We start from the raw sequence: 26242 nt of genomic DNA on the forward strand, positions 1-26242 counted from the left end.
GCGCTGCTCCTTCACCAGGTAGCATTTTTGACCTTGGGAAATAAAGCAGGGCGAGTGACTGAGGAGTCAATAGGACAGCACTTTGGGGCCAGTGATTATAATTCTCTTTGCTATGTGGGAGGCTTTTAAAGAGAGGTTGATTAGACAGCCGGACAGATATGTCTATGTGAAAATGAAGGATAGAAATGGCAAGATGAGGCAATCATGGATGACAGGTGAAATTGTAGGACGAGCAAAGAGGAAAAAAGGAAGCATACATAAGATCGACATAAGCGTACATAAGGAAGGTACATAAGCTTTGGAAGAATATCTGGAGGGGAGCACCAATCTGAAATGAGGAATTAAGAGGGCTAAAAGGGCTCATGAAATATCTTTAGCAAACAAGTTTAAGGAAAATCCTGAAGGCTTTTATTCATATATAAGGAGCAAGAGGGTAAGTAGAGAAAGGGTTGGCCCAGTCAAGGACAAAGGAGGGAAGTTATACATGGTGTCAGTGTAAATGGGTGAGATTCTTAATGAGTACTTTGCGTCAGTATTCACTGAGTAGAGGGACATGACAGATGTTGAGGTTAGGAATAGATGCTTGATTACTCTAGGTCAAGTTGGCAAAAGGAGGGAGCACGTGTTGGGTATTCTAAAAGGAGTTAAGTTGGACAAGTCACCAGGTCTGGATGGGATCTAACCCAGGTTACTGAGGGACGTGAGAGAGGAAATAACCGGGGCCTTACCAAATATCTTTGCAGCATCCTTGAACATTGGTGAGGTCCCAGAGAACTGGAGAATTGCAAATACTGTCCCCTTGTTTAAGAAAGGTAGCAGGGATTACCCACACAATTATAGACCAAAGAGCCTGCCATACTGAGGGAAAAGATATATACCCATTTGGAAGAAAATGAGCTTATCAGTGATAGGCAACATGTCTTTTTGCAGGGGAAGTCATGCCTTACCAATTTAATAGCATTCCTTAAGGAAATCACAAAGTTGATTGATGAGGAAAGGGCTGTAGATGTCATATACATGGACTTCAGTCAGACATTTGGTAAGGTTCCCAATGGTAGGTCGCATGTGGTCCAGGGTGTATAAGCTAAATGGATAGAGAATTGGCTGGGCAGCAGGAGATAGAGTAGTAGTGGAAGGAAGTTTCTCAAAATGGAGAACCGTGGTCAGTGTGTTCCACATAAATGATCTGGAGAAAGGTACGGATTGTCTGATTAGCAAGTTTGTAGATGACACTAAGATTGATGGAGTAGCAGGTCGTGAAGGGGACTGTCAGAGAATGCAGCAGAATATGGATAGATTTGAGAGTTGGGCAGAGAAATGACAGATGGAGTTCATTCCGGGAAAATGCGAGGTGATGCATTTTAGAAAATCCAATTCCAGAGCGAGCTATACAGTGAACGGAAAAGCCCTGGGGAAAATTGATGTGCAGAGAGATCAGGGTATTAATTAGATTACTTATTGTGTGGAAACAGGCCCTTTGGCCCAATAAGTCCACAGTGACCCTCCGAAGAGCAACCCACCCAGACCTACATTTACTCCTTCACCTAACACTACCGGCAATTTAGCATGGTCAATTCACCTAACCTTCACGTTTTTGGATTGTGGAAGGAAACCAGAGCACCCAGAGGAAACCCACGCAGACACAGTGCGAATGTGCAAACTCCACACAGACAGTTGACTGAGGCAGGAATTGAACCCGAGTCTCCGGCACTGTGAGGCAGCTGCGCTAACCACCGTGCCACCCACATTGTATCCTGAAGGTGGCAATGCAGGTCTATACAGTGGTCAAGAAGGCACATGGCATGCTTTCCTACATTGGATGGGGTATTGAGGACAAGAGTTGGCAAGTCATGTTACAGTTATGTAAGACTTTGGTTCAGCCACATTTGGAATGCTGCATACCATTCTGGTTACCACATTACCAAAAGCATGTGGATGGTTTGGAGAGTATGCAAAGGAAGTTCACCAGGATGCTGCCTGGTATGGAGGGTACTTGCGATGAAGGAAGGTTGAGTAGATTAGGATTATTTTCATTAGAAAGATGCAGGTTGAAGGGGGGGATCAGATTGAGGTCTACAAAATCATGAGATATAGATAGGGTGGATAGCAAGAAGCTTTTTCCCAGGGTGGGGGTCTCAATTACTAGGGATAACGAGTTAAAGGTGAGAGGGGAAATGTTTAAGGGAGATATGCGTGGAAAGTTATTTTTGCAGAGGATGGTTGATGCCTGGAAAGAGTTGCCAGCGAAGGTGTAGAGGTGGGCACAGTAGCATCATATAAGAGTATCTAGACAGATACATGAATGGGCGGGCAGCGGAGGGATACAGATCCTTAGAAAATAGGCAACAGGTTTAGATAAAGGATCTGGATCGGCGCAGGCTTGGAGGGCCGAAGGGCCTGTTCCTGTGCAGTAGTTTTCTTTGTCTTTGTTCTTTGTAGTTTTAAAGTAGTGGTGGAAAAGGATCAAGCTGATCTCAAAGTTAAGGAAGGCAAATTTTGACAGTATTAGGCAAGATAGAATTTCCCAAATGAGTTTGAATGAACAAGGAAAGCTGGGTGATAACAGCGTGCAGTACAACAACTCTCAAGGTGCTCTCCAACATGAGGTATTGAATGTCTGAATAGCCTCAGCAGAATGAAGGTCATCACTGAAAAGGACATCAAAAGGTATTGAGATATTGATGTGGCTAATAGTGCTTGAAATAATTTAAGTATTGTTTGAAGACAAGTTGGAATTAACGGTTGAGACCAGGATCAGATTAATGCAGTCTTTGGGGTATTCAATTACCGATTAAATCTCAATGACATCACATCATTAAAATAAAGCTATTGTTCAAAATTATAAAAAGCCTGAAGGTGCAATCACAGTTTCCCAGTGGAGATGCAACACAATATAAAATAAAGTCTCTGGAACTGTCTCATCTCCAATTCTGAGAGGATTCTCCAATTTGGACAGATTGCCAGCAGCAGGAAGGGGGAGGTTGTTTCACAAAGAACAAGAAGTATTTTCTAAGGCTAACAATCACTACAGTACGCTACACCACCCTTGCTGTCGTTGGTGTTCCTGGGAAGTTTTGTTATAACTTAAATTGCATAAATCACTGCATTGAAACATAGTTATTTCCATTTACAACTGATAATTGTTATATTTCCATTTAGCAAGGGAAATTCTGATGTCAGACAATAGTGTCCTCACTGACTGAGTTTAAAGTGAATAGATTGTCAGTTCAGAGGCTCCTCAGTAAAGTGCAGCATTGTATGTTTCCCTGTAATGGGCAGAATGGGTTTACACTGAGGCCACATTGATGGGGTTTGGCTGAGCACCGGCCCTGGCTGGTCTAGAAAGGGTTTTGGAAGACCACCCTCTCTCTGTGGTAGTGCACAACCTGCCATTGGTCAAATGGGTTTTGTAACAACCCACCTCTCAGTGACACCTGGTGTTTCCCATTCCTTGATGGAAAGGGATTGTGTTGGTGGATCTTGTTCAGTCAGCTTGCTCCAAATGGGAGCCTAGATAAAACAGGGTAATCAATGGATACAGCAGGTTATTGTGGAGTAAAAGGGGAGGGTCAGCAGAGATGGCTTTGACCAACTTGTGGGTTTTTATCAGTCAGTGGATGTGTGGGGTCATGACCTTGGTGAGGACAGATCACTGGGTTAATGCGAGTTTCCACTGTGTGAGATTAATGTCTGCAGTTAACATTTCCAAACTTACTCTGTGGTGTAATTCCTCAGCTGAGGAAAGAAACTCTATCTGTAGCTCACAGACACTCTGCATTATCCAGAGATTGATTGGAATGTTGTGTACTGTTGATCCAGATCTCCAGGAATCACTCTGAGTGAAGATATTCCTGATCATGGAATTGTACTGAATGGGGATCACAAACCTCAGGCTGGACCCTCATGTTGCTGGGAGGATGTGTCATTGTAGAATTGTACAGAGTGTGGGTAACTGCTCAGATATGAACTTCTGAGCCAGTATTCTTGCTTCTCTGTGGGTGTCTGTAAATACAGTATTGGAGTAAATGTGGAGCACTAACAGCAGAATACCCGTGACCTCAGGAGGAATAACTCAGGCTATAAACTTTAATTGGTTGTGGGGAACTGAATGCAATGGAATATCTGACTGCAGTGGGAAATAGAATGATAACTTATTTGAAACCATGTGATGCTTTATTTGTATTATATTTCTCATTTCTGATCTGTTCACAAATGGAGCTATGAATGTAGCTTGGAAATGTGATGGATTGTATGTGGGAAAATCTTCTCAGTTGGGTGGATATGTTTGGTCCAAAGTTTCCAAAGTTAAATGATCTGCTGGAGTTAAACAAATATAAGTCAACAATGTGAAGCTGGAGAAGCTCAGCAGGTCAGACTGCATTGGAGGAGCAGGGAAGTCGATGATGTTTTGGGCTGGGATCCTTCATCAGGACTGGGGAGGGAAGGGGAGGGGGGCTTAGAAATAAATGGGGGGTAGGGCTGGGGGAAGGGCAGGTGAGATGGTGATAGGTGGATGCAGGTGGGGGTAATTGTGATTGGTTCATGGAAGGAGGTGGAGTGGACAGGTGATTAGGAAGATGGACATACAGGAATAAAAAAAATAATAGGAATAAAAATACCTGTTTCAACAAATAACTGACTTTAGTATCTGGAATATTGTGACTCTGATTAATAATTGAGTTTGAGACCATTTCAGAGAATTAACAGTACAAAATGCAGAATGTGGGCCATTAAATAGAGAAAATCTTGAATGAGACATTTGACTTAAGACATTACGACTCGATTTTGCCCAGCTCACAAATCCAATTTCTCAAGTTGCGGGCATTTCTCTTCTTTTCGTCTGATAATGACAAATATTCTGACTTTGTCGGTTGTCCAGACTCTGTCACACATTGCCCATTTTTTATTCCCAGCCGCTTCCAAAGAAGCAAGTGTTAACTCTAAAGTGTGACAAACTCAGGACTGTTTGAATTGCATTTACAGAATATCTGTTCCTTAATCAGATCTTAATCAGATCATACGACACCAAGTTATAGTTCAACAGCCAAAAGAGAAAATGCTGGAAAATCTCAGCAGGTCTGGCAGCATCTGTAAGGAGAGAAAAGAGCTGATGTTTCGAGTCTAACTGACCCTTTGTCAAAGCTTTGATGCTGCCAAACCTGCTGAGATTTTCCAGCATTTTCTCATTTGGTTTCAGATTCCAGCATCCACAGTAATTTGCTTTTATAGGTCAACGGTTTATTTAGAAGTACAGGGAGTCAATCCTTTATTCAAAATCCTGAAATCTGAAAAGCTCCCAAATCCAAAATTCCTTTTGTGAAGTTTTTTCTCATTCACAAAGTTGTTTGGCGTGCAAACAGTTAACCCAACTCCACACCCACTCAACCCACATCGCTCAGATGTGACATGGGGGCATGACCCAGCACTGGCAGGTGTCAATTCTGTCTCAGGGCCTGTAATACCCACCAATGAGACTGCTGTTCAGTACAATTTTTTTAAAAATTCACGATTAAACAGTCACTTATTTTGAAGTGCAAAAACTTCCGAATTCCAAAAACCAACTGGTCCTGAGGGTTCAGATAAAGGATTGTGTACCTGTAGTAGCTTTCGGAACACCTCTCCTTCGTTAGGTAGCTCATGGGGCAGGTTCATAAGACACAGAATTTAGAGCACAAGATCATAGTGTCATGCAACTGATAGAATTCATTGAAGAAATCTAGATTGCTGTTAAGTCTTTCTTTTAGAATGGGTTGCTTTCTTTTAGAATATGTAAATCCCAGAATTTCTTTCAAGTCATATTCCCGAGATAACTTAAGGTTTTACAAAAAAAAATCACATCGCTGCTCAGACAATGCATTAAATGTGTGAGGTTAGAGACTGTATCTATTCCATCCTTGAGTCAGACTGGTTCTAGTTCCAACGTAGGAACTTATAAAATGTTACATGGATTAACTGCCTGCATTCACTGCCTGCAGGTTGTGTGCTTTTTGAGCAACATAGATTGTATCTACAAATACAATTCTGCAAATGCAAATTCAGCCCATTGACTTAAATGTTTGTGTGTGTGCATGTGAGGGAGAGAGGAGCGTGTGTGTATGTGCATGCATGTGTATGCATGTGTGTGTGTAAGGGAGAGAGTGTGTGTGTGTGTGTACGAGCATGTGTGCATACTTGATAGACTGTGAGTGTGACGGAGTATAAGCCTGTGAGAGGGAGTGCAAGTGGGGATTGTATGTGTTTGTGGCTGAGAGAGAGAATATGTATATGAGAGAGTCAATGTGAGTGTATGTGCATATAAGAATGTGTGTGTATGTGAGAGTATATGTGTGTATATAGTGTAGTGGAACATGAACCCCAGGTCCTGTTGAGGCCAACCTCATGGGTATCAAATGTGGCTATCGACCACTCCATCTCTACACACTCCACTCAGCATGCACACACTCACACTCTGTCCCTCTCCCCCAACCCTCAATACACACACACTCTCTCTCTCTCACACACACACGCACACACACACATAAGTCAATGAGGTGAATTTGCATTTGCAGAATTGTATTTGCAGATGCATTCTATTTTATATTATTGACCAGAGACAAAGTAATTTGTATTTTAACTCATCCATAAACACACCCTTGGCAAAAGCAAATTTAGCAAAACAGTGTGATTCTCATTGCGGTCTTCTTATTCTAACGTGGCAGAATGAAATACTGAAAGAACCCTTTCAACAACTGAGAGAGCCCTCAAGAGTTTTTTGTAGCAGCGGAGAGAGAGCTGTATTGACCAGTTTCAACTCCAAAACACGAAGTTCAATAACAGATCGCAGAAACTAAAACCCTGGGAGTTTGTGAGCCTAACTCCATCCACTCAGGATGTTGTTGTGTAAATTTAAAAAATATCAAAGCTATTTACTCTGCTTTCCACGGAGCAGACACCTCACCATTAGTTGACAATAGCTCTCTTCAAGAGAAACAGGACAAAATAAATCCCTCTTAATGGCATATTTCTGACACACTGTAGTCCCATGTAGCCCAGTCCATGTTAGAATGAAAGCTTTCCTTCTCTGAAAGACATTTGTGAAGGAGATGGGATTCTTTTTTTCCTGACAACTGAGAACAGTTTAGTGGTCACCATTAGATTGTTAAGTCTAGATTTGTATTGAATTCACCGTCTGCCGTTGTGGATATCGAACCCAGCTCCCCTTGATCTCTGAAATCATTGTCTCACAAGACCAAAACCCCATCATATCCCCTAATCTTTGACATTGGACTGGACCCACAGCAGCAGTCCCTGATACCAAGCTCCAAGAAGGCAGCAGTGTAGGATGTTCCAGCCAGAACTCATCCGCTCCACGTGTTCTTCTTTCTCTTTTCCTGCTCCTTTCCTTCTGGCCGCTGGTGAGCAATGATTCCTTGCCTGCAGAGACGATTCCCAGCCTCTGGTAACCACTCCCGTTGTCTCGAGAGCACGATTCCTTGCCTGCAGAGATGATTTGCGCCCTTTGGTGACAACTCCTGGACTGGCACAGCAGCCTCCTCTCATGGTCTCCTGGCCTGGCACACTGCTTCCTGGCATGTTGTGGGCAGCCTTAATGTTCCCATAGCAGCATTCTGGTGAGGCGTGGCATCCTCCTGGCCTGTTGCAAGGGCCTCCCAGCCTAGCGCAGCAGCCTTCCAGCATGGCGTGCCATCCTCCCATCCTGGCGTAGTGGCCTCTCAGTGTGGCATCCTCCTGACCTGGTACAGTGGCCTTACAGCACAGTGCCCTCCCCGCCTGGTGCAGCAGCCTCCCAGGGTGACCTGGCAACGTCCTAGTCTGGCGTATGAGCCTCCTTGCAAAGCGGCTTCCCGGCATGGTGTGTCACTGATGCGGACTGAAAACTAGCTGCCAGCGTGGTCAGCTGTCCTGAACTTTTACTTTTGTATCTCAGTCGGTACTGTAATTGGTGAGGTCTCAACTCTTCACTGTACTCATTGAGTATATGTGACAATAAAGGCTATTCGATGTTTGCTCCCCTAGAACAAAATTGTGGTGCAATTCTGGTGATCTCCACAGAGAGTCCTGGTCAAACCGTGAAGACTCCTAACCCTAGTGTGTGCTCCCAATCTGGGAGGGGGGTTTCCATTCACAGGGAGAGGGACTAGGAGAGGAGTTTGGGTGCATGAACCTGGACATCAGGCAAGAAGCTTTGCTTAATCCCAGATAAAGTGCCTGATTTCTAAACTGGAAAGATGCAATGAACTATGTTGCATGGAGTCAGATTTTATTTGTGTGAAGACTATGGTTTACAGGCTTGAACATGTGGCGGAATTCCATCACAAATATTGGAAGTTGGGTGGCATGGTGGCTAGGTGATTAGCACTGCTGTCTTGCAGCACCAGGAAGACAGGTTCAATCCCAGCTTCTGGTGACTGTGTGTTGATTACACATTCTCCCTGGGTCTGTATCAGTTTCATTTGGGTGCTCTGGTCTCCTTACACAGTCCAAAAATGTACAGGGTCGGTGGATTGGCCATGGGAAACACAGCGTTACTGGGATTGGGAGGCAGGTGTTTGAGTGGGACACTCTTCAGAGAGTTGGTGTGGACTTGTTGGGCTGAAGGATTTGTTTCCACACTGTACAGATTTAAAAAAAAACACTTCTTTTAATTTTGGTGCAATCTAACCTGGGACATGGTGGTTGGATTCACTGCTGATTACCTTCAAAGTTCTGATTGTCAGTATGTTCAGTCCTGTGCATGAGGGAGTGACTCAATGTCCAATCATTCACCTGTCCATAATGTGGAGGGCATCCATTTCTGGTTACTGTGCCGTGATTCCATATCTTGTCCTGTCCTTCATAAAGTGTGGATATAAAATTCTGGAGGCAATCTGAGCTGTGGAGACTCCAAAACTGAATGCAAACATTTTGCAGTTAATGTCCATGTCAGGTGTCTCCCATTCTCTACTTTATTGATCCCAGATGTCTTCTTGTGGATGTTGTGGTCTTATGAGAAACTCCTGCCAGTCAGAGTAACCTATGAAAGAGAAAAAACAACTTCTGCTTTCCCCCAAAAATATTGAGTATATTAAAGTGTTTCTGGGGGTGATTTGCTGCTGATGCATTTCCCTATGTTTCTCTAGAAGGGCAATTGTTTGATTTGAGAGGTGTTACTATAATTGTTCAGATGATAAGACACAGAGCAACAATTATCTTTGTGCTAAACTCCATCATGCATAGAGAATATTTGATCAGTAACTTTGTCTCTTTTTTTTCATTTCTCTCTCTTACAGTTAGTCCAGCAGCAATTCTAATCTTATCTGAGGGCAAGTGTGGTCTTTCGACATGCACCGCTCGCTATCTGGTAACCATGGCAGTGTCTGATCTACTGTACGTTACTTTTGATATCATGCTTTCTAAGTTTACTCACTATTATTATCCATGGTGCCTTCTGCACATCACTCCTGTTTGTAGCACCATCTATGCCCTGAGCCGCTTGACCGTTGATTGTTCTGTCTGGTTCACTGTTGCTTTTTCTTTTGATTGATTTGTTGCCATTTATATTCATCAGATGAAATCTCAGTATTGCACAGAGAAAACTGCAATGAGGGTTCGAGCAATAATCTGTACGAGACACATTTTTCAGGCAGTTAAGACACGTAAGGGACTGAGGAGTCAAAGAAAAAATAGAGAATGACCCCGAGATAGAGAGCAGAAACAAATCTGTGACTTTACTCTTTGCTGTATATGTCAGCTTCATACTTCTTTGGTTGGTGTATATTTTATATTTCTTCAATGTTGGTTATTATTTGGATGATTTTTATCTCTTTGAACTAATCACATTTATGCTGCGAGACATAAGTTGCTGCATAAATGCATTTATTTATGTGGTGATGCAGAATAGTCTCAGAGACCAGTCAAAGTATGCAGTGAAATATCCACGTATAAAAATAATTCAATTGATGAATAAATGCATGTAGCTGAGAGTCAACATTAGGTGCAGCAGATAGTGGAACGAGGAGTCCACGTGAGGAATGGACCGAAAGGAGAAGGAGGAGCAGCAACATGATAACACTCCTTTCCTCATGGGCAAGGAATGACTCCATCTGAGGGGCAAAATGACAGAGACTGGAGGGGTAAAGACAGTGTAAAGTGCTGTTAGTAATCAGCAACAATTAGTAAGAAGTGGGACAACAAAAGCAAAACCGAAAAAGGAATTAAATATGCACAAAAGAAAATTCATCCGAAGCAACCAAAAGAGGGCAGTCATCTGAAGCAATCCATTCTCAGTGAGTGAACCAGACACAGATAAAAAACATGTCCTGAGGGAATCATCACTGTTCACTGCAGGCCAGAGTGGAAAAACCAATGACTGGCTCCTGCCCATTCTTCCGCACTGAAGTCTCTGATATATACATCTGGAAAAAGTGAAAAACAAAAGTTCCTGTTATAAAGACAAATAATGTGATGTGTAAACAGCAAAAAAAAACCTGCCTTTTCATTACAAACATATTTTCATCGATAATTTACTTTGCCCATTCACACTGTCTGCTCTGCCCTGAGACTGATATCACTCCACTTCATTATTCATTTCTTTACACAATCTTTGGGAAAGTCGTTGGGAAACTCTAAGGCCCAATTAGAGGGCTTGGTGGCAGATATGATCCGAAGCTTGGGAATGGGGTCGGATATGGCAAATGAGGCGACATCTTGTACTTCCATGAAAATGTTTTGTGGCTCTCACTGTCTCCATGGAGCTCACTGTGAACTGACTCTGGATGAACCCTGTTTGCTTGCGGCTTCATATTGTGATAAATTCAAAATGATATTTACATCATCATGAAGAATTTTTTCCATCTGCAAAACAGCTCCTATATCCCTGCCTCAGTTCATATTTGGTGAAACAGTCATTTATTTGGTTGTTATATCTGGACCTTTGTAACAAGCACCATATCGGCTGGAGACCAGATTATAAACTCCATCCATTTACTTTGTCCAAATGTCTTCCTCCCTCCTGCTTTGCGTATCCCAGCAAATCCCAATATTCCCTGATCATCCTGTGATTGCAAGAACCAATACAGGCATATTGTCCTCCAAATTCTCGATTTTAAATTCTCACTCGTGTATCCAAAATGTTCCATGTTCTTCCACTGATTTCATTTTTTTTTCGGATTGTGTGAGTCTTGTTGCATAAACTCAATATGAAAGTGTTCGATGTTCTGCTCTGCTGTAAATGTTCCCAGCTGGTGTGATGGTTTGAAAAAAAATTACAGGTTTTGTTGCAGAAAGTCAAATGAAATGGCGGATAACAATTCCAAAAACAATATTAAGTCTGATGATTGGGAGCAATTTAGGATCCCGCAGCACATGACCAAGAATCTGATCGGGGAGGGAGAGAATATGAATGTAGCCTTCCCTTGAACCAAGATGCCACTTACATTCCCAAGCCATTTCTCATCTCGATTATCACCTCCCCAACAGCACTCACAAACCTATTTGGGGGAATTGTATGGATGTTCATTCCAGTCCTACCAAGATGTAAACTGTCCATCTTGTTGAGTTCTAGCCTGCTCCAGAGCTGGTCCTAATGCCTTGAAACATGCTGCCTGACTTTCTGAACCCATTTTCCAGTCACATGTTCAACCATCCAATTATTCTGCTCGGATTCTGATCAACACATGGGACTGGCAGTAATTCTGAGAATACTGTTTCCACATCCTGCTTTTCAATCTCATTCCTTGCTGCCTCAAATCTGTTTCATGGACCACATCCCCGCATTCCCACCGAGGTCTTTGTCACCAACATGGAGCAATACCTCTGTCGTTTGATCCTCCTGCAGCAGAATTTCCTGCAGCTGTTCTGTGATTTCCTTGACCCTGGTAGCAAGGAGGTTATCATCACATGCTGAAGGTATGTTTATAACTGTAGAAACTCCACTCTGTTTCCCTAACTAACGAACCCATTGTCAGTACTATGTACCCACTCTTCCTACCACCTGTCCAGCTGCCGTGACTCTGCGTTCCTCTGATGAATTCTTTCCATCACAAGCTTCCAAAGCAGGAAACTGATGTCTGATCTCAACCATCTCAGGGGACTCCTGAGATATCTGGCTGTCACGTTTTCCTTATTTACCCATACACACTAACTGTGATTTAGCCATCTCCGTAAATGCGTTTATCCCCCTCATCCTCAGCCCCGTGGCTGGCCTACAGTTACCCCCATTCTCGATAAAAGAACTCTAGTTTATGCACACTGTCACATTTTCAAGAGATATGTTTATCTCTGACACATCAAACCTCCCAGAATCCCACATTCCCCAGGCTGACCATATCCTTGCTCAGAGACAAAATAAAACTGCAGATGTTGAATTCCAAGGGAGACAAGCAGGAGGCTGGAAGAACACAGCAAGCCAGGCAGTATCAGGAGGTGATATTTTGGGGGTAACTCTTCTTCAGGACTGGGGGTGGGTTTGTGGGGAGCTGCAGATAAAGGTGGGGGCAGGGTGTTGGTGGGGCTCGGTGAAGACAGGTCGAGGGTATGACCTGATTGGTCAATGGGAGGAGTGAATCCGGTTGGTGGCTGGGAGGAAGGGTCGATGAGAGGAATGGAAGGGAGCGGGGAGGGGCTAGGAAGGGAATCAGGGGATGGGAAAGGGGGTTATTTGAAATTGTCTCACCTGTAAAGACTGTTTGGGGCACTGGATGGAGGTGAAGGGGGTGGTGTTCTGGTAGGTTTTGCATCATTGGTGAGACAGAGGTTCACCTGCCTCTCCTCCAACCTAGTTTACTGTATCCGGTGCTCCCGGTGTGGTCTTCTCTACATCTGGGAGACCAAACATAAACTTAGTGAACGGTTTTCCAAGCATCTTGGCCAGGCCCACAGATGCCGACCGGACCTCCCAGTCACAGCCCATTTTAATTCCCCTCCCACTTCCTTTCTGACATGACCATCCTTGGCTTCCTCTACTGCCACAACAAATTAAACTACAAATTAGAGGAAAAACACCTCATCTTCTGTCTGGGCAGCCTGCAACACGGAGTACTCAACATTGAGTTCTCCAATTTCAAGTAACCCCCTTTCCTGTCCCCGACTCCCTTCCCACCCCCTCACCTCTCCCTTCTAGCCACCAACTGGATTCATTCCTCCCATCGACCAAACAGCTTGTCCTGTCTTCCACTATCTTCACCAAAACCTCAAGAGAAAGATTTTTTTCAGGGAACTTTCAAACCTCACCACCTTCTCTCTGATCACCTCGCTAATGGGATTTAAACAATATAATGTGGTCTCTGTGAAGTGAAGCTGTTTTGATCTTCTTGCTGATCACATTCACTCTCAGAGAGATCAGCCAGAGATACAGTCAGTGCAGTGACCCAGCCTTCCCTGTGTTTCCTGGAGCAGCCTTGTGTCTCCGATGAAGCCAGTTTATAAACCAATTGTGATGTCTGAGCTCTCTCTGTGATGCACACAGTGAGGTCACATTTTGACCTGTCCAGTTCAAGGGGCCTCACTACGATCAAACAGGGAGTTACTGAAACCCTCACTATAACGTCCCTCAGCCCCAGCACCCCTCCCTATCTCTGTAACCTCCTATAGCACCTAGAATCCTTCCATCTCTGTCACTTCCATTAATCTCTATAAACCTCCCTATCTCTGTAAATTCTGCCAGCCCCTAAACTCTTCACTACCTTTGTAACATGCTCCAGCCCCTGCACACATCCCCAGTTCTGCCACCTCCCAGAGCACCTACAACCCTCCCATCTCTGTTACTCCTTTAGCCACAATAAGCCTCCCTATATCTGTAAACCTACTCTATCTGTACACCCCTCATCTCTCTAATGTCCTTGAGAAACTACAAACCTCCTTATCTCTTTCAATTCAACCATCCAATAAAACTCATCTTTGTAACATTCTCCAGACACTGCATCTGTACCTATCCCAGTAATCTGTTCCAGACCCGACATCCCTTCCTCTTTCTGTGTCACCATCCAGCAGTTACATCCCTCCCTGTATGAGAAGCCATCTTGACTATCAACATTATTCCATATCTCTCCAACAGCCTCCAACTCATACACCACTCCCTACCTCTGTAAACTCCTCCAGCTCCAACACCCCTTGTTATCTCTGTAATTTCCTTCCAGCACCTACACCCTCCTTATCTCCTTATCCCCCTCCAGCCCCTTCACTATCTCTCCAGGATATCGACACTTCAGATAGGACAGGGAGGGAATTAAAATTGGGAGAGGAGTTGCATTGCTGGTCAGGGATGACAGCACGGCTGTGTGAAAGGACACTATGGAGGGCTTGAGTAGCGAGGCATTATGGGTGGAGCTGAGAAATAAGGGTGCAGTTACATTGTTGGGGCTGTATTACAGGCCTCCCAACAGTGAGTGTGAGGGAGAAGAATGAATAAGTAAACAGATTTTGGAAAAATGTAGAGACAACAGGGTAGTGGTGATGGGATATTTTAATTTTCCCAACATTGACTGGGATACACGTAGTGTCAGAGGTCTGAATGGGGCATAACTTGTAAGAAGCGTCCAGGAGAATTTTTTAGAGCAGTATGTCAATAGTCCGATGAGGAAAGGGGCCATATTGCACTTGGTGTTGGAGAATGAGCCAGGCCAGGTGGTAGAAGTTACGGTGGGGGATTTCTTTAGGAACAGTGACCACAATTCTGTAAGTTTTAGAATACTTGTAGACAAAGATGAGAGTGGTCCTAAAGGAAGAGTATTAAACTGGGTCAAGGCCAGTTATATCAAAATTAGGCAGGAGCTGGGAAATGTGGATTTGATACAGCTGTTCGAAAGGAAGTCCACATTTGATATGTGGGAGGCTTTCAACGGTAGCTTAAAGTTAGTGCAGGGTAGGCATGTCCCGTTGAAAGCAAAGGATAGGAAAGGCAAAATTTGTGAACTGTGGATGACAGGAGAAATTATACGACTAACCAAGAGGAAAAGAGAAGCGTACATAAGGTCAAGGCAGCTAAGAAGAGAACAGGCCCTGGAGGAATATTGGAAGAGTAGAACCTGTCTTAAATGATGAATCAAGTGGGCTAAAAGGAGTCATGAAATAGCTTTAGCAAGCAGAATTAAGGACAATCCCAAAGCCTTTTATTCTTATATAAGAAGCAAGCGGGTAACTAAAGGATAATGAAGGAAGGCTGTGTGTCGAACCGGAGAGAATGGGTTGGATTCTGATTGATTACTTTGCCTCAGTATTCACTGAGGAGAGGGACATGATGAATGTTGAGATTAGAGATAGATATTTGATGAGTGTGGATCATGTTAACATCAGTCAGGAAGTTGTGTTGGGTGGGCTAGAGGTTATTAAGGTGGACAAATCCCCAGGACCAGATGGGATCTATCCCAGATTGCTGAGGGAGATGAGAATGGAAATAGCTGGGGCCTTGACAGATATCTTTGTAGCATTCCTAAAAATAGGTGAGGTGCCGAAGGACTGGAGGGTTGCTCATGTTGTGCCCCTGTACAATAAGGGTAGAAGGAATATTCCGAGTAACGACTGACCAGTGAGCCTGACGTCAATGGTGGGAAATATGTAGGAGAAGGTACTGAGGGATAGGATCTATATATACTTAGAACAGAATGGGCTTATCAGTGATTGGCAACATGGTTTTGTGCGGGGGAGATTGTGCTTTGCCAACTTAATAGAGTTCTTTGAGGAAGTGACCAAGTTGATAGATGAAGGAAGGGCTGTAGATGTCAAACACATGAACTTTAGTAAAGCATTTGAGTAGGTTCCCCATGGGAAACCAATAGAGAGAGTGAAGTCACATGGTGTGTGGAGTGTCCCAGCTAGGTGGATAAAGAACTGGTTGAGCAACAGGAGACAGAGAGTAGTGATTGAAGGGAGTTTCTCAAAATGGAGAAAGGTTCCACAGGGACACTGTTGTTTGTACTGGGGCCTCTGTTGTTTGTGATATACATAAATGATCTGGAATAGAGCACTGTTGATATGATCAGCAAGTTTGCAGATGACCCGAAGATTGGTGGAGTAGTAGAAAGCATAGGGGATTGTCAAAGAATACAGGAGAATATAGATAGACTGGAGACTTGGGCAGAGAAGTGGCAGGTGGAGTTCAATCCAGGTAAATGTGAGGTGATGCATTTTGGGAAGTCTATTTCTAGAGCGAATTGTACTGTAAACGGAAGAGTCTTGGGGAAAATTGATGAGCAGAGAGATCTGGGACTTCAGGTCCATTGTACCCTGAAGGTTGCTGCACAGGTGGATAGAGTGGTCAAGAAGGCCTTCATCGGACGGGGTATTGACTATGAGAGCTGACAGATCATGTTACAGTTGTATAGGGCTATGGTTTGGCCACATTTGGAATACTGCATATAGTTCTGGTCACCACATTACCAAAAGGATGTGGACACTTTGGAGAGGGTGCAGAGAAGGTTTACGAGTATGTTGTCTGGTCTGGAAGGTGCTAGCTATGAAGAGAGGTTGAGTAGGTTAGGTTTATTTTCATTAGAAAAAAGGAGATTGAGGTCTACAAAATCATGAAGCGTATAGACAGCGTAGATAGAGATGAGCTTTTTCCCAGGGTGAAGGATTCAATAATGAGAGGTCATACTTTCAAGGTGAGAAGTGAAAAGTTTAAGGGGGATACAAACGGCATGTACTTTACACAGAGGGTGATAAGTGCCTGGAACCCGTTGCCAGCAGCGGTAGTAGAGGCAGGTACGGCAGATTAATTTGAGATGCATCTGGACAGATGCATGAGTAGGTGGGGAGCAGAGGGATACTTAGGTGTAGGGCGACAGGTTTAGGCAGTTGATTTGGATCAGCTCAGGCTTGGAGGGCTGAAGGGCCTGTTCCTGGGCCATTAAATTTCTTTGATCTTTGTTCACAACCAGCTATATCTGTATTGTCCAGTGCATATGGCGGAGATTTGTCATGTCAACAAAGATTGCTCATCAGTGACAGACAGAGTGGGTTTTTGGTTAATACAGAATTCTCGGGATGTAACAGTGCCCTGAGAAGGTGGGCCCATTACACCAACAGCCAGAGGATATTTCCCTGTGTCCTCCCACTGAAACTGGGTTGGAACAGATTTTCTGTAAAATCAATGAATTGGTCACTTGACTCCAGGTCTGTTTCCTGCAAACTGAGAGTAAATGGCCATATTTGAGTTAACAATGAGAAACAGACAGAATTTATTCAGAATCTGACAGTTATCATGCATCCTGTAAACAGTGAAGGCGACGTGACAGAGTATCTCCCTTTGTTATCGCTGTCACAGTTTTCTTTTGTTTTGATTCTTTTCAGATGACAGTTGGTAAGGATCCAGTAATTTACATCCCCATCTTCTGTTTTTTCTCTTTTCCCACTGCACCCTCCACCCCTTCCTTGGTTAATATTGTTACTCTGTCATTTCAGCCTCTCCTGCCCTCCAGCCCATCACAGCCTTTCCCTTCTGCTCTTCTTCCCACCTTCCAGCTGAGACACAAGTAACAATGTGGATAGTTCCCTCTCACACACACTCACATTATCACTGACAGAGATACAGAGACACAGAGGGTTATCACTCCCACAGACTCAGACAGAGACACTGTTCAGTCTCACTATGATCCCACTTTCCAGTGATATATTTTTATTCTAACACTCATACAAAGCAAGAGAGAAAGGAGTCATTTCTCTCCAAATTGGTCTGTAAACAAATCCCAGCCTCTAAATCACAGCAACTATAAGATCGATCAGAACTGTGTTAATATCTCAATAGTAACCTACAACAACCAATTGAAGAGTATGTTTATGCAGATTTATAATTTGAAATACTATATACTCCAGATGCTGTGAACATTAAATAAAAACAGAGACTATTGGAAATACTCAGTTACTTTCTCTGATGATAGATCATTGACCAGAAACATTCATTGTGTTTCTCTCTCCACAGACGCTGTCTGATCTGCTGAGTATTTGCTGTTTGCATCATGAAAGTTTACTCCATGTTCAGAAGGCACACAAGTTATTTAATTAAAACAGGTATTCCCATAGAGTTCAGGTTATTTATAATTGATATACCACATAGAAAACTATTTATACATTACAATATTAAAGGTATAATTACAAACAAAAATATGGAGATAAACATTAAATATATGGTCCTAATCCATCAGACATACAAAGAATAACAGATCTGAGTGCTGAGTGATCTCACTCCTATGTACAATATCAAAGGCTGGGAAACAAACATGCTGTCATATCCAGAGATTGAATTAATCCCACTGTCAGCTTGAAAATCTTTAACCTTTGAATCAGGCCTTTACTTTTCCACAGCTATTTTAAAACTGATAGAATTGTGGTAAGTGTTTCCCCACTAATACCTCAGTGACTTGCCCTGCCTTATTTCCCAAGAGAAGGTTGGGTTTTGCCCCTTCTCTCAGAGGGCCATCTATATACTAATTGAGAAAGATTTATTGCATACACTTAACAAATCCCTCACAGCCATTACCAATCTGTGCTTGGAAAGTTAAGATCCACTTATTATTCTTACACCTATCAGTGACTTCCCTACATATTTGCTCCTCAATATCCCACTGATGACTGGGGAATCTATAGTAAAATCCCATCAAAGTAATAACAACCTTTTTTTACAACTCAGATAGCTTCACTGGACGATCCATCAGGAACATCCTCTCTCAGTATTGCCGTGATATTTCCCTAATCAAAACAGACAGTCCCACTCCTTTGTTGCCTCCCCTTTTCATCCTTCCTAAGAACAGTTCATTTGAGCTCAATTTTGGAGCACCCAATCTTACTACTTCTGATGAAGGGTCACTGACTTGAAATGTTAACTATTTTCTCTCCATAGGTGTTGCCAGACCTGCTGAATTTCTCCAGCAGTTGTGGTTTACCCAGCTTCAGCAGCAAGTCAAATTCCAAATTATTTCTTCATTCCCCTTTCTCCTGCTGTGACTGTCATGCTCGGGATGTCCTGGTATTGGCTCATTTAATTGGTTTCAATGACACCACTGTCCTGTTTCAAGCCCATCCCCAGATGTCATCTCTCTGCTCCTCTCGGCAAGATTGCGGTTGAAGAAATATGTGCAGCTGTCTGGGGTGTTACTTCCAAATGCCGTATCTTCATAGTCATTGTAACAATGGGACACAGTTCTCCAATACAGTGTTTATGTCTTGACTATCTTTGATGCAGTTCCTTGGTCAGGGAAACATTTCTACTTCAAAACCAATTCATGAGATGATGCCTCAGACAAATCTTTCCCACAGATCTTCACCACAACAGGTTTATATTCATTAACATGGAATAAATCACAAACATAGTAACATGATTCATTGTGATTAAAGTAATAAAATACTAAGCGATGCATTGGATTATTGTTTGTGTGTGTGCATTAGTGTGTGAGTGTGCAGTGGCAACATTAATCACCTTGCACTTGATAGCCCTATAATTTTCATAGTTATCCTTTTGCTCTTAATTTCATAATAAACCACTTTTATTTTTGATCTTACCCACTAACATTGCCCTGTCCTTCCTTGGCCTTTCCAAGTGTTTTTTTTAGTTTTCAGTTCACCCATTTAGATTCTCGACTAAGCTTCCCATAGTTTTTGAATTGTTTTGTCAGGATCAGTATCTTTCTTTTACTGTTTCATGTCACCTTGTCTGCTAGGGGACACCTATGATTTGTCCCACTGATTTGTCATTATTTTATCTTCAAATATCTGCATCCAGTTGAACTTTGTCAGATAATCTCTCAGATTCATGAGATTTCCTTCATCAGACATGGATGTCTAATGTTGAGGGAAGAGGTGTAGGACATGGCTGAGATGCATTGGAGGACATTTTCAACCACGTGGGAGGGGACATTACGGTCTTTAAAGAAGGAGGCCATCTGGTGTGTTCTCTGGTGGAACTGGTTTCTATTTCCCCTCCCTCCACCTCACTCCAGTTCCAACCTTCCAGTCAGCACTGTCCCCATGACCTGTCCCACCTGTCAATCTTCCTTCCCACTTACCTGCTCCACCCTTCTCTCTGACCTCTCACCTTTATCCTCACCTCCATCTACCCATTGCACTCTCAGCTACCCACCCCACTTCCATTTAACTCTACACCCCCGAGGCTCCCAGCCTCATTCCTGACGAGGGGCTCCTGCTTGAAAGGTCGATTTTCCTGCTCCTCGGATGCTGCCTGACCTGCTGTGCTTTTCCAACACCACTTTAATCTTGACACCGTGAGAGTCCTCAGGGCAGGCCTTGGTTCTCCATCCCGCTCTGATTGGTTAGAGAGTCTGTCCATCTCGAGCTTATAGCCAATAGGAAGTGTGGTCCCACCTTGGGACTGTTGTCTGGATGTGAATGTGAATGAAAAGAGAAATCACTTGAGAAACTCAGCAGGTTTGGCAGATTCTGTGGAGTTAAAGCAGAGGTAACGTTTCAGATCCAGTAATCCTTCATCGTAACTGATAGGAACCTACGCTGCACTCCCTCAATAGCCAGAATGTCTTTCCTCAAATTTGGAGACCAAAACTGCGCACAATCTTCCAGGTGCGGTCTCACCAGGGCCCTGGAGAGCTGCAGAAGGACCTCTTTGCTCCGATACTCAATTCCTCTTGTTTTGAAGGCCAGCATGCTATTAGCTTTCTTCACTGCCTGCTGTACCTGCATGCTTGCTTTCATTGCTTTCATTGAATGAACACCTAGATCTCGTTGTACTGCCCCTTTACCTAACTTGACTCCATTTAGGTAGTAATCTGCCTTCTTGTTCTTGCCACCAAAGTGGATAACCACACATTTATCCACATTAAACTGCATCTGCCATGCATCCGTCCACTCACCTAACCTGTCCAGGTCACCCTGTATTCTCCTAACATCCTCCTCACATTTCACCCTGTCACCCAGCTTTGTGTCATCAGCAAATTTGCTAATATTACTTTTAATACTTTCATCTCCATCATTAATGGTAGGTCAAGTTTTGCAGCTTCCCTCGTAGGTAGATCCACAAACTGAATCAGAAAATGTTCTTGTACACCCTTAACAAATCCCATTCCATCCAAGCCCTTAACACTATGTCAATCCCAGTCTATGCATTGGAAAGTTAAAATCACCTACCATAACCACCCTATTATTCTTACAGATAACTGAGATATCCTTACAAATTTGGTTCTCAATTTTTCACTGACTATTGAAGGGCAATTGTAGTACAATCCCAATAAAGTGATCATCCCTTTCTTATTTCTCAGTTCTACCCGAATAACTTTCCTCTATGCATTTGCAGGAAGATCCGCCCTAAGTTCAGATGTAATGTTATCACTAATCAGAAATGCCCTTCTCCTTCCTCTTTTGCCCACCTTTTTATCCTTCCAGTAGCATCTATGCCCTGGAATACTAAGCTGTCAGTCCTGTCCATCCTAAGCCACATCTCTATAATTGCCATGCTATCCCAGGCCCATGCTGAGGTCATCTGCCTTACTTGCTAGGCCCTGTGCATTAAATAAATGCAGTTTAATTTACCAGTCTTATTTCGTTCTCTGCATGGTTCCTGCCTCCCCTGATAATTTGATTTCCTCCTTTTCACAACTTTTGTTGATGCTGGGAATCCTGCAGTGAGTAACTCACCTCTTGAATCCCCAAAGCCTGTCCCACCATCGAGAAGGCACAAGTCAGGAGTGTGTGATGGAATACTCCTCACTTGCCCTGGATGGGCAACTTTTCTCTCTTTCCTCACTGTCTCCTTCGGTCTCTCTTCACTAGCACCGCACTCCCACCTCCTGCCACCCTGGACCCTTTCCCACCCTGCACCAGTTTAAATCCTCCTGCACAGTTTAAATCCTCCTGCACAGTTCTAAGACATCTCCCTGCCAGTATATTCGACAAGTTTGAAAACCTTACAAACTTTAAAAAATATTTGGATGAGCACTTGAATCATCACAACATTCAAGCCTATGGGATGCAGTATAATTTGGGTGAATGTGAGGTTACTCACTTTGGAAGGAAACACAAGGAGACAGATTCCTACCTGAATGGCTGTAAATTGGGACAGGGGAGTGTGCAGTGGGACCTGGGGGTCCTTGTGCACCAGTCACTGAAGGTGAGCATGCAGGTGCAGCAGGTGGGAAAGAAGGCAAATAGTCTGTTGGCCTTCATTGTAATAGGTTTCAAGTACAGGAGCAGGGACGTGTTGTTGCAAATATACAGGGCCTTGCAGAGGCAACACCGAGAATATTCTGGGCACTTTTGGTCTGTTTTTCTGAGGAAGAACATTCTTGCTCTCAAGGGAGTGCAGCGAAGATTTACCACACTGATTCCGGGGAGGACGGGACTGACCTATGAGAAGAGATTGACTAGGGTTAGGATTGTTTTTGCTGGAGTTCTGAGGAATGAGGAGAGATCTCATGGAGACTTATAAAATTCTAACCAGACTAGACGGGATGGATGCAGAGAGGATATTCCCAATGGTGGGAATGTCCAGAAGCAGGGGTTACAGACTGAGGATTCAGGATGGACCATTTAGGAATGAGATGAGGAGACATTTCTTCACCCAAAGAATGGTGAGCCTGTTGAATTCATTACCACAGGAAGTAGTTGATGACAAAACATTGAATGTATTCAAGAGGCAGTTACATACAGCACTTACGGTGAATAGGATCAAAGGTTATGGGGAAAAACAAGATTAGCTGATTGAATTGGACAATCTGCTGTGATTGTGATGCATGGCAGAGCAGGCTTGAGGGGCCAAATGGCCTCTTCCTGCTCCTGTCTTCTATGTTTCTCTGTAGCATTGAATGCCACATTGTTTGGAGAAGACATTTCTCTCATACTTCATTGGTCTTAATTATGTCCATCTTAGATTGATGTCATCTCACTTTTATTCTTCATCTGTGAAAATGACTTTTTGAGTCCACATCATCAAATGCCCTCAATTTTAAACATACACCTAAGCAGCTTCCTGCTCTTCCTTCCAATGTAAATACACCGGCTCCTAAAGTTATTTGCCACTGTCCTGCCCATTCTGCTAACCTTCCTGTACTCTGCTACTTTATTACAATCTTCCTCAGTATTAGCCATAAGCCCCAATTTCCTGTCATCCACATAACTGCTGTACCTCTGATCTCCAGACACAATTATTTTAGATAATTATTTTCAGGACTAGTACCCTATGGAACAACACATTCTTTCAGTCTGAGCAACTAGCTTTAAGATTTAGTTTTTATTTGTAGCTGAGCTTTTCCAGCAATTTTTGTTTTTGTTTCTGATTTACAGTATCGGCAGTTCTTTTGGTTTGTAAATGCGTGTCCACCATATTGCTATCTATTCTGTTCCTTCTTTCCTGAATCCATGTTGCAACTTTAGTCATGCGTTTACTTGGAGGTTCCTTTTAAAGGTCCAGATATAATACAGTCTCTGTAGTACCTTTACCCATCCTGTTATGTCAGCAAACAATTCAATAGGGTTTGATACCAGTGCTGACTGCTCTTTATTGTATTCTCAGTTTTGGAATTTTTTCCATGATGGCTTTAGTAAAGACTGCAATATTTTTCCTCCAATCAACTTTAAACAGGTTGGCCTGCAGACTCAACCTTCTTCTCTCTCATGAAAACAGCCTCAAGTCCCTCAGCCTTTCCTCATAAAACCTTCTCTCTGTACCTGGAAACATCCTAGTAAATCACTGGGCCCTTTCCAAAGTTTCCATATCCTTCCTATAATGCTGTAACCAGACTGTAATAATACTCCAAATGCAGCTTTACCCAGAGTTTTGTACAGCTGCAGCATGACCTTGTGGTTCCGAAACTCAATCCCTCTACCAATAAAAGCTAACACACCATATGTTTTCTTAACAATCTATCTCAGCATTGATTAACCTTAATAAACCAGCCTATACAGTCATCTGTGGCAAATAATTCCATCGATTCATTATTCTCAGAAAAGAAATTCCAACTCATGTGTCTTGGGTGGTGAGGGATGATTTGGGGATTATGCCCTTTGGTTCCCGACTCTCCTGCAAGAGAAAATAATCTTTCTGCATCAACCCTGTCAGGTCCTCTGGGAATCTTGGATGTTTCAAGAAGGTTGCATCTCATGTGGAAAGGTCCAGACCTGTACCAAATGGTTTCTCTCCACAGATACTGTCTGACCTGACACAGTTTCCCAGCATTTTGTGTTCTTAATTTCAGATTTCCAACATTGCCAGCATTTTGCGTTTGTCTCAGGACATCAGACCTGAATACAGAACATAGAATATTGCAGTGCAGTCCAGGCCCTTTGGCCCTGAAACCAATCTGAAGCCCATCAAACCTACACCATTCCATTCCCGCCCATATGCCTATCTAATGACCATTTAAATGTCTTTAAAGTTGGCGAGTCTATAACTGTTGCAGGCGGTGCATTCCACACCCCCTACTACTCTCAGAGTAAAGAAACTACCTCTGACATCGGTCCTTTATCCATCGCCCCTCAATTTAAAGCTATGTCTCCTTGTGCTAGCCATCACCATCCGAGGAAAAAGGCTTTTACCGTCCGATCTAACCCTCTGATGATCTTAGATGTCTCAATTTAGTCACCTCTTAACCTTCTTCTCGCTAATGAAAACAGCCTCAAGTCCCTCAATCTTTTCTCATTACATATTCCCTCTAAACCACGCAGCGTCCGAGTAAATCTCCTCTGAACCCTTTCCAAAGTTTCCACATCCTTCAGAGAATGCGGTGACCCGAACTGCACACAATACTCCAAGTGCAGCTTTCCCCAGAGTTTTGTACAGCTACAGCATGACTTCATGGTTCCAAAACGTGATCCCTCTACTAATAAAAGCTAACACACCGTACGCCTTCTTAACAGCCCTGTCAACCTGAGTGGCAACTTTCAGGGATCTATGTACATGGACACTGAGATCTCTCTCCTCATCTACACTACCAAGAATCTTACTATTTGCCCAGTAATCTCCACTCCTGTTCCTCCTTCCAAAGTGAATCACTTTTCTGCATTAAACCCCATTTGCTACCTCTCAGCCCAGCTCTGCAACTTATCTATGTCCCTCCATAACCTACAACATCCTTCGGCACTATCTACAATTGTACTGAACTCAGTGTCGTCTGCAAATTTACTAACCCATCCCTCTCCGCCCTCATCCAGGTCATTTATAAAAATGACAAACAGCAGTGGATCGAAAACAAATCCTTGCAGTACACCACTAGTAATGGAACTCCATGACAAACATTTCCCATCAACCACCACTCTCTGCCTTCTTTCAGCTGGCCAACTCATTATCCAAACTGCTAAATCACTGTCAATCCCATGCCTCTGTACTTTGTACAGTAGCCTACCATGGGAGACCTTATCAAACCCCTGACTGAAATCCATATACATCACATCAATAGCTTTACCCTCATCCAGCTGTTTGGTCACCTTCTCAAAGAACTCAATAAAGCTTGTGAGGTATGACCTACACTTCACAAAACCCTTCATCCATTTGGGCGGCACGGTGGCTCAATGGTTAGCACTGTTGGCTCACACCACCAGAGCCCTGGGTTTAATTCCTGCCTCGGGCACCTGTCTGTTTGCACATTCTCCCCGTGTCTGTGTCGGTTTCCTCCCACAGTTAAAAGATGAGCAGGTTAGGTGAATTGGCCATGTTAAATTGCCCATAGTGTTAAGCAAGTTAGTCAGAAGGGAATGGGGTCTGGATGGGTTGATTTTTTGAGGGTTGGTGTGGACTTGTTGGGCCAAAGGGCCTGTTTCCACACTGTAGGGAATCTAATCTAATCTAAAGACCGTGTTGACTGTCCCTGATCAACTTATTCCTATCAAGATGATTATACATCCTATCTCTTGTAACATTTTCCAATACTTTACCCACAACCGAAGTAAGGCTCACGGGTCTATAATTACCAGGATTGTCTCTACGCCACATCTTGAACAAGGGAACAACATTTGCTACCCTCCAGTCTTGTGGTACTATTCCTGTAGACAATGACAACATAAAGATCAAAGCCAAAGGCTCTGCAATCTACTCCCTGGTTTCCCAGAAAATCCGAGGATAAATCCCATCTCTCCAAGGGTATTTATCTATTTTCACACTTTGCAGAATTTCTGACACCTCCTCCTTGTGAACCCATCCTCCAAATCCCATCTAGTCAAATAGCCTGTATCTCAGTGTTCTCCTCAACAAGATTGTCTTTTTCCAGTTTGATTACCGACGAAAAATATTCATTTAGCACTTCCCCTGTCTCTTCTGACTCCAAGCACAACTTCACATTACTGTCCTTGATTGGCCTGAATCTTACTTGAGTCA

This window comes from Chiloscyllium punctatum, chromosome 29 (genome assembly GCF_047496795.1).
Source record: "Chiloscyllium punctatum isolate Juve2018m chromosome 29, sChiPun1.3, whole genome shotgun sequence".
NCBI lineage: Eukaryota > Metazoa > Chordata > Chondrichthyes > Orectolobiformes > Hemiscylliidae > Chiloscyllium > Chiloscyllium punctatum.